The sequence below is a fragment of the Gadus chalcogrammus genome, chromosome 13 (assembly GCF_026213295.1).
Source record: "Gadus chalcogrammus isolate NIFS_2021 chromosome 13, NIFS_Gcha_1.0, whole genome shotgun sequence".
Classification (NCBI taxonomy): domain Eukaryota; kingdom Metazoa; phylum Chordata; class Actinopteri; order Gadiformes; family Gadidae; genus Gadus; species Gadus chalcogrammus.
Genome location: NC_079424.1, coordinates 13,752,817 through 13,761,726, shown reverse-complemented (window position 1 = coordinate 13,761,726; position 8,910 = coordinate 13,752,817). Strand labels below are relative to the sequence as shown.

General features: G+C 42.1%; 1 protein-coding gene across 3 annotated transcripts in view; it reads left to right on the top strand.

Annotated features, from left to right (window-relative positions):
• The window catches only part of tox2 (TOX high mobility group box family member 2), a 96,709-nt gene that overhangs the window by 35,446 nt on the left and 52,353 nt on the right, over positions 1 to 8,910 (top strand). The window lies entirely within an intron of this gene.

The window sequence follows — 8,910 nt, the reverse complement described above, 5'->3', positions numbered from 1 at the left end:
CACACACACACACACACACACACACACACACACACACACACGCACACACACACACACACACACACACACACACATACACACTCACATACACAAACACATTTGGCAGTGTTCCCCAACAGAGCCATTTCACACAGGCATCACTGTAGGACAAACAAAGGTGTTGCCCATAACCCTCATTATGGTTCTGCTCCTTTCATGTACCCCGGCTCGGCCACTAGACTTATCTGCACTAGTGCAGTCTACTAGCCGTGCCCCCGGTACATCAAAGGAGCAGAGCCCTAGTTAGTGAAACAAGCGACACCTGTGTTTTTTTGTGACGGAGACGACTCTGTGAAAACACATCTTTTTGGACACATCTCACGAATGTGGGCAATCACTTCTTGACGTCATCGCCAAACTCTTAGATGTCAACAATTTCTTCTTCTCAACTCAACCCGTTCAGTGTAAACCGCATTTCTCGGTGTGTTTTCTCTCGGTGGTATGACCTTGAGTTCACCCTGAACATGACCTTACGCTCATGCTAACCATGCTAACCCTGCTAACCTCCCCGCCTTTGGCTCATAGTCACAGCTGAGCCTGGTGATCAGGGGACCCTCGGTAGTCCCCCCCGCTGCCGCGCTAGAGGGGCCCGGGCCCCCAAATGAACTGCCTCGATGGTTCGGTGTGATTGAGATGCAACCATTATTTTCACACTGTGACTGATAGACCACCAAACCACATCCTCAGGTCTGTGGTCCTATACTCACTATCTACTGTCTCCTTATGGGGCACGCTGAAGCCCCAGGAAACATGGCTGTGAGCCACACACACACACACACACACACACACACACACACACACACACACACACACACACACACACACACACACACACACACACACACACACACACACACACACACACACACACACACACACGTGTGAGTGTGTGTGTTTTTCTGGGTAGCTGGCTGAAAATATACACCTAGAAATTCTAAGGATCTGGCGTCTGACTGGACGAAACAACATGGCCTTTCTTAGGGTTTGGATCTGTTCAAGTGCTTCACATTTCTACTCGAGAGCACAAGAGCACTTAATGTATGCACTTATTGTATGTCGTATTTAGTTATAGTACTTAGTTACGTCTGTAGCATCTAATCCTAGTTGTATACGGGGAATGGTTTATGGTTAGTGCTTTGCACTTGGTTCTATGAACATCCTTACTGTACCGATGGCGATATATTTTTTCACTTTCTTATGACAAATGTACGTTGCTTTGGATAAAAGCGTCTGCTAAAGGCCCTTAATGTAAATCTATACATTAAGGGCATATGGCCTATTTGGCATGAATCATAAATGTATTTGATTCGTGCCAAACCTAGCTACAGTTTATTGAAGACTAAATCCTCTCCCCTTTAATGAGCTGTCTATCTTGATTTTTCAAAGATCACCAATAAATGTGATCGAAAATTATATTCAACAATTAGCCCATAGGATACATGCAGGTATGCAGAGTATTATCTTGCTTTGACTAACCGACTCAATAAAACAGTCTTGTGATAGTTTTACGTCCATTTATTTATGCTTAAACATCTGTGGTGAGATATGGTGATATATTCTAAATTAATATAAAGTTATTGTCTCCCACCTATTAGAAATGTATTAAAATGTACTTCAATACCGTATTAACTCAAAACCTTTATCCCAAATTTCCATCAATTTGACTTTGGCAAAGTAATTAATCAGTTATCCGACTTTATTTATGACATCTTGATTTAATTGAAGAAAAATCATAATTAGAATCTAGATTGTTTTTTAATGCATTCAAATTGCTAAGGACCAACTATAAATAAGCATATATATATATATTATTTTATGTGGTTCCCTTTTTCATGTTTCAGTCCATGCAAGTTATTTTTTTAATTATCTATTAACTACTTCAGGGTTCAATAAGAAAGAGAGAGATGAGAGAGAGAGAGAGAGCGAGAGAGAGAGAGAGAGAGAGAGAGAGAGAGAGAGAGAGAGAGCGAGAGAGAGAGAGAGAGAGAGAGAGAAAGAGAGCACGAGAGAGAGAGCACGAGAGAGTGAGTGAGTGAGAGACAATTACAGAGGGAGAGAGAGAGAGCCACGAGAGAGAGCGTTAGAGAGAGAGAGAGAGAGAGAGAGAGAGAGAGAGATAGATAAAGAGCTAAAGTGATGATGAGGGAGAGAGAGTAAGTCGGAAAAGCTCTGCAATATTGTTGGTGGGCACTATTTTTTTTTCTAAATGATAATAGAGATTGTATTGATGTCTCAGGCCACATGTCCTAAATCATTTATCAAGTGGAAGAGTGCTCACAAAGCATTTCTAAGAAACCCATCCCTGGGGCCTGAAATCATACGTTATCTAAAGTGAATATTATAAATGCTGTTCTGTTGAGAGGACCCACTTACAAATCTCACTAATGAGCTCTTTGTCAGGCCCGTATGAGGTGGCAAAGATATATATCTCCTCTCATCGGATCTGTCCCCTGTTTCATTAAATTGCTACATCTGTATCCGTCATTTGAATCTCGGGACCAAGGTTGTTGAGTGAACTGATGAGGGGGTGTGTCTCTGTGGTTAAAGAGAGGGCTTTTGCAAACTTTACTGTTCAAAGGAAGACATTTATGTAAAGACATTGATCCCAAAACCATATCTTAGTTTTGGTGGGTTTAAATAACCATTATTAGTATAACAGTGTATTCAGGGTTCGATGTGATCCCAATGAGAGAAGGATGGAATCGGCAGATGAAAACAGTTTATGTGCAGTTTTCATATCTCACACATAATTTTGTCACACATCCCTGCTTTTGGTTATAAACTGTGTATAGCATGAGCACGGTAGCAGACTGAATGAAAGAGCATGAGATCAAAATAGTTCATTTTCCATAGCAGTTATCAGGTGTTGTGTTGAGAGCAGGGGTTAGGGTGAAGTAGGTTACAGCACCCACCCCTGGCAACCAACCCATCCAACCCCATGTCCCAAATAAGCTAACACTAAACACACACACACACACACACACACACACACACACACACACACACACACACACACACACACACACACACACACACACACACACACACACACACACACACACACACACACACACACACACACACACACACCTCTTCCTTCCATGCACACCTCTTACAGATTTTTATCTGCAACTGCCCCCCCTCGGTTTGTTCAGTTAAAATACGGTGTGCCTTATTGCCTTAATCCCCATCTTGCGTTTTTTTTGTTATTTTTACTTTTCTTCGTTTTTTTACTGCTAACTTTTTTCTCTAACCTCAACCAACTCGTGCTCCTCACCTCAGGACTTCCTGTCAAGGTGCTCTCGCACCCCCACTCCCACCTCCACCAGCCCACGCACCCACCTTCCACCGTCCCTTCAGCCCCCACAACTTTGCCTTCTTCTATTTCTATTTCTTTCTTTTCTTCCTTTTTTCCGTTCCGTCTTTAAATCAGGTTTTTCCTTCGACCGGCGGGTCTCATAGGTTTTCTCAGACATGCTATGTTTTTTTCTTTTTAAAAACCAACCATATAAGCATGATTCAACCGAAAACATACAACAGACAAAAGCGGAAAAAAGCTGTCCCTGTAGAGCACAGACCCTGCTCCCTGTAAGAAGGGGAAACTTTCCACCATTCACTGTTCAAAGGAAACAATCTCGCGCTCCTGAGGTGGGTTGCATGGCTAATGCCTGAGATGGCAGGACAACAGCCCGCTGAAAAGCTCCTGATTTCGTGAATGTGAATACGTCGCTGCCCACACGCGCCGTCCCTCACGTTAAATGAGATTCAACTCAGAGTCACTGCAGGTTCATTGGACTCTATTATAAGGCATTTGAGTGTGACATCTGCTGCTGCACTCGGTATCAATTTCATATGCGCAGATATGTGTGAATAAAATATCTCTGAATGTATTATATTGCTACACTATTGTTAGCAATACCGGAAGAAGCCTGTGTGTGTGTGTGTATGCGTGTGTGTGCGTGTGTTAGTGTTTGTGTCTGAGTGCAAGTGTCTGTGCAAGCATGTGTGTTTCTTTGTGTGTGTGTGTGTGTGTGTGTGTGGGGGTGTGCGTGTATGTGTTCCTGTATATACACGTATTTGTAGGTCTGTCTGCACTTGCATTTGGGTAGGGTATATATCCTTTTTTTTTTTACACATATATATTGTTTCTGTGCATGTAAATGTGATAGATATTTCCTAAATAGCCACATTATCCACACAATGTCAAAATATACACACTCAGTAGTGAGATGCATTTAGGGTCACATTGCAACGTCTTATTTTCATCTGATGTATTAAAGATGCCCTTGTGGACTTAATCTGTTCAGAATTGGATTCTATTTCGGTAAAGGGCTTTTCTTACGCTTGTCCAGCGCTGTCAGATAAACATATTGTATGCCGGATGAGGCTCTATTTGTCTCCATGGTTATCACTGTGCTGGGATAGTGAGTAGTCTTTGTGTTTGCCGGCGCTAGCTAGACCCGCCAGGTCCCCAACAGAGAGGCAGAACAGTCCTGTAAGGGACATGTTGTATTGATACAGGACTTGGTATATGCAGGTTATTCTTCCCTTCTTTGTCGCCCTTTATTATGACCGGCTATTAGGTGTTCTATTTTTTTAAAACGTAACATGAATGTTATTTTCATTGTGAGATACATGATAATGCAACATGAGAGAGTTTTTGACAAATTGTAATGGAATACAATTGTGTCCAGTGTCTAACTGCCCACCACTGAATAGCTAGAATGGTCTTCTGCTAAGGATCACATTGGGTTGAATGAGCTCGGAGACTGTACCGCCACGTATGCAGCCTGGTAAAACTTGTATAGGATCTACACGGTGCCATTGTGCAGCACAGCTAGATCAATTGCACAGACACAAATATTACACACCCTGTGTAGTTGACAGGATCATCTCACAACGCTCCCTTTTCTTACTCTTGCATTCTCTCTCTCTCTCTCTCTCTCTCTCTCTCTCTCTCTCTCTCTCTCTCTCTCTCTCTCTCTCTCTCTCTCTCTCTCTCTCTCTCTCTCTCTCTCTCTCTCTCTCTCTCTCTCTCTCTCTCTGTCTCTCTCGCTCCCATGCGCTCTCTTCTTTCTCTGTCTGTTGTTTTTCATGTTTTCTTTCTTGTAGCTGATTTGGGGGGCTTGCATAGTCAATTATGTAGGCAGTAAGAGTCGGTCGTGTGTGCGTGTATTTGTGTGAGTGTGTGTGTGTGGGGCTGGGCCTCCATATTTTGGGGTCTGATATTAATATTGTATGAGCGCTATTCTGTAGCGATATCTAAGAGACAGCCTATTAAGGCAGCAGTGGTATGACAAAGGCACAGACATGCACGCACGCACGCACACCCACACAGACACACACACATACAGTATATAGACACCAGCCACACAGACACACATACACACACACACACACACAGACAAACACACACGCACAGCATACAAACCCGTACACCTAGTAAATCAGCAATTGTTCACAGGTCGACATAATTAGTGTTTCCCGGATTTATTTTGGTATGATAATCAGAGGGAGTTGCAGCACTGTTTAATATGTCACGTTTTTTTATGTCGACCCTGCTGGTGGCGCGCTCCGCGCGTGCGTTTGAATTCGCGGTGAAGCAGGAGTTCTTCTTCTTTGGCGGTAATTGAGAGAGCAGGGCAGAATATGTAAGTAACCTATGGAATAAACAAGAGAGATGCAGACAAACAAATGTCTATTGTGTTGAAATCATAAGCTACTAAACAGATCATTCGTTTATGCGGAAGAACGCATCCTGACTCAGGTTAATTTGTCAGGATAATTACAACGGTGAATTGTAAACTGCTCTGTGAATACCGGTGTGTTGTGTGGGGGTTTTTGTGGAAAGAAGCAAATGTGCATCTATATGAGGTCCCCTCCTCTCCCACGTCATGTTTTAATTCCACGCCCTGTACACAATTACATCTGTGCACACACAAAGTCACCTAGCGTTAGTCAATGTTTGATCAACTATCCCATTAAGTATTTATCCTGAGTGCATTGTGTATGCTGAGTTGATCTTAGATATTTAGATGGGAATAGCTCACATATAGCCAAGCACAGCATAATGCAAAATATGTTGCTGACTCTGTAATCAGTTCACACCGACTTAGATTAGGATAGAACATAAAAAAGCCTTTGGGTTAATACACAGAAATATCTAGACCTATAATGAGCTCTGCATCCATATTACATCCATATTACTGCCACAAATAACCTTGTCTTTTAATACTTAGTTCCACTCGTTTAGGTAACATCGATCCACTAATGATCAAGATTGATAAATGGCCATGAACACGATACAATAAGCAAACAAGCATTTGGCCAATGAGAGACCCTTTAGCATGCTACCTCAGCCACCATTTCCCTTTCCTTCCTCTGATAGATTTGTAGTTTTTTCCCTCCAGGCAACACAGAAAAGCCCTAAAACCCTGGCAAGGGGCCCAGATCCAGGTTCTGATCAGGTAACTGGGGACCAAACCCTGAACACGGCGCCGGTGACCCTACCAGCAGGAGCTGGATAGGCAGAGTTTAGGGAAGTCTTTAAGAAACCAGCGATTCTCCACAGTAATATCAGCAGGCACGCCTCAAAGACTCCGGATTAAGGCCCGCTTTCCCCTTCGCTTAAAAGTAACAAATAACAGCCAAAGCCTTGCATTGAAAAGAGAAGATACAGAGGCAAGAAGGTGGAAAAATAGTCAACTCAGATAAAGATATATATATATATATATATTTATATAGGCTATATATTATTATTATTATTATTTTGTTATTTTTTCTATTTTGCAATGGCACAGCAAGTAAAAGGAAACAGGGAGAAGAGAGAGAGAGAGAGAGAGAGAGAAAGAGAGAGAGAGAGAGAGAGAGAGAGAGAGAGAGAGAGAGAGAGAGAGAGAGAGAGAGAGAGAGAGAGAGAGAGAGAGAGAGAGAGGTGAAGCAAAAAGGAGGGAGAAATACAGAAAAGGGAGGAGAAATGGGAGGCAGACTCCACATTGCAGAACCCTCCCCCTCTCCCAGCGTTATCAATGTATTCATCTTTCTGTGAAATTCAAATAGCAAGAGAGAAAAAGAGAAGAAGAGAAAATCCCCATGGCTCTGAATGGGGGTGAGGTGGGGTGGGTTCAAAAAAAGACCTGCCATCTATGTATTAGTGCTCTGTAAATATTACATGAGCTCCACATTCGCTCAGTTGTTTGCCATTACTTCCACTGGATTGGTGTATTATTTTAGAAACTATGCCTTGTTTATAGGAAGGAATGACCTACTTCCAAGCCCTACTCTCTCCCTCTGTCTTCCTCTCTCTCTCTTTCTCTCTTCTCTCTCTTCCCCTCATCTCTCTTTTTCTATCTTACTCCCTCCATTTTCCTCTAGCTCTGGCTTTCTCTATGCATTCCTCCCTCTGTATCTCTCTCTCTCTCTCCCTCTATCTCTACCTCTATATCTATCTTTGCTATCTCTACTCATCTCTCTCTCTCTCTCTCAACATTATCTATCTCTGTTTCTCTTTTTTCTTTTTCTACCTCACTGTCTGTCTTACATGTTATGCAGATGTATCTGCATGTATCTTTGTGTGGATCTATCAACCTTATATCTGTTGCACCTATTGTGCTCTCTCTCTCTCTCTCTCTCTCTCTCTCTCTCTCTCTCTCTCTCTCTCTCTCTCTCTCTCTCTCTCTCTCTCTCTTTCTTTCTGTTTCTCCCCCTCATCTTTCTCTTTCTCTCCCTCGTTCTCTCTCGCTGCCTTATCCACGGTTCTCTGTGAAATCTCAACTGGATGTCCCTGCTGAACAATTACGAGGCAGAGAGAGTCTCAAATGGAGATGTTTGTAGAAAACAACATGTGTATAATTAAGGTTTAATGAGCTCTTGTCAGGGTGGAATGTGCAATTAGATTGGTAATAGAAAATTCTCCCTGATTACTGGTGGCAAAGGCTGCTCTGTGAGTCAGGCAGCCAGTGAATGAATGAGTGCTGGATTATTTCTGAAGCCTATTGACAGTAGGAGATAGCGCTGCCGAGTACATTTACATTTAAATACGTGTCAAGGCCTCAGATTAATTTTTTTCCAGGAAAGGGAAGTTGTTCTTTTTTTTTCTTTTCGTATTGATGTTCGGTTTGTCAGGCACACTTAAAAAATTACTGTACTTGTTTACACAGGGCGTGGGTGCCTTTGGGAATGCAGTCGTATACATGATTTATTTTCTGTAGGGTAGGAAAGAAATGTTGAATTTAAAGTCATTAGACAAGACGGGTCATCAGTAATATCCCCAAAAAATAGTAAATGTTAGTTTTAATGTATTTTTGTTCCATGTTATTTTGAATTTGAGCTTGCCCTTACAAAACAAATACATTTATGTATTCACAATAAGATATCTATTACATTGCTATGGAAGTTATTGATACCAGGAGATTGACGCTGTTCTGTGGATATCCTAGACCAACACTATTCTCTCTTATTTACCATCAGCTTATTTGTGTTCTGTCCCAAATACTTACAGTAGGTTCAATGAAAAATATAAGGAAGAAAACTGTTGGCATCGTCGATTTTTACCTGTTCTCCTTTTCTGACATTCTTTTCTTTGACTTACGGGAAAATTGTGCTTGTGGGCTCAGAAAAGGAAAAGAGCTCCTATACACAAAATACTGTTTGGCTGTTTCTGAATGACTTCTCTGCTCAAAGAAAGGGCTTCTTTGTTGGCCTCTTGGGGGCCTGCCTTTGAAAGGCTGCTATTGTGCAGTAGGCACTATGATATAATTCAAGTGGTTTTAATAGATTTAATGGAACCACATCATTTTCTTGCCCTGCCTACGAGGAAAGCCAGACTACCGTAGGAGATCAGGTTGAAGATACGAAAACTAGGTCTTAAGA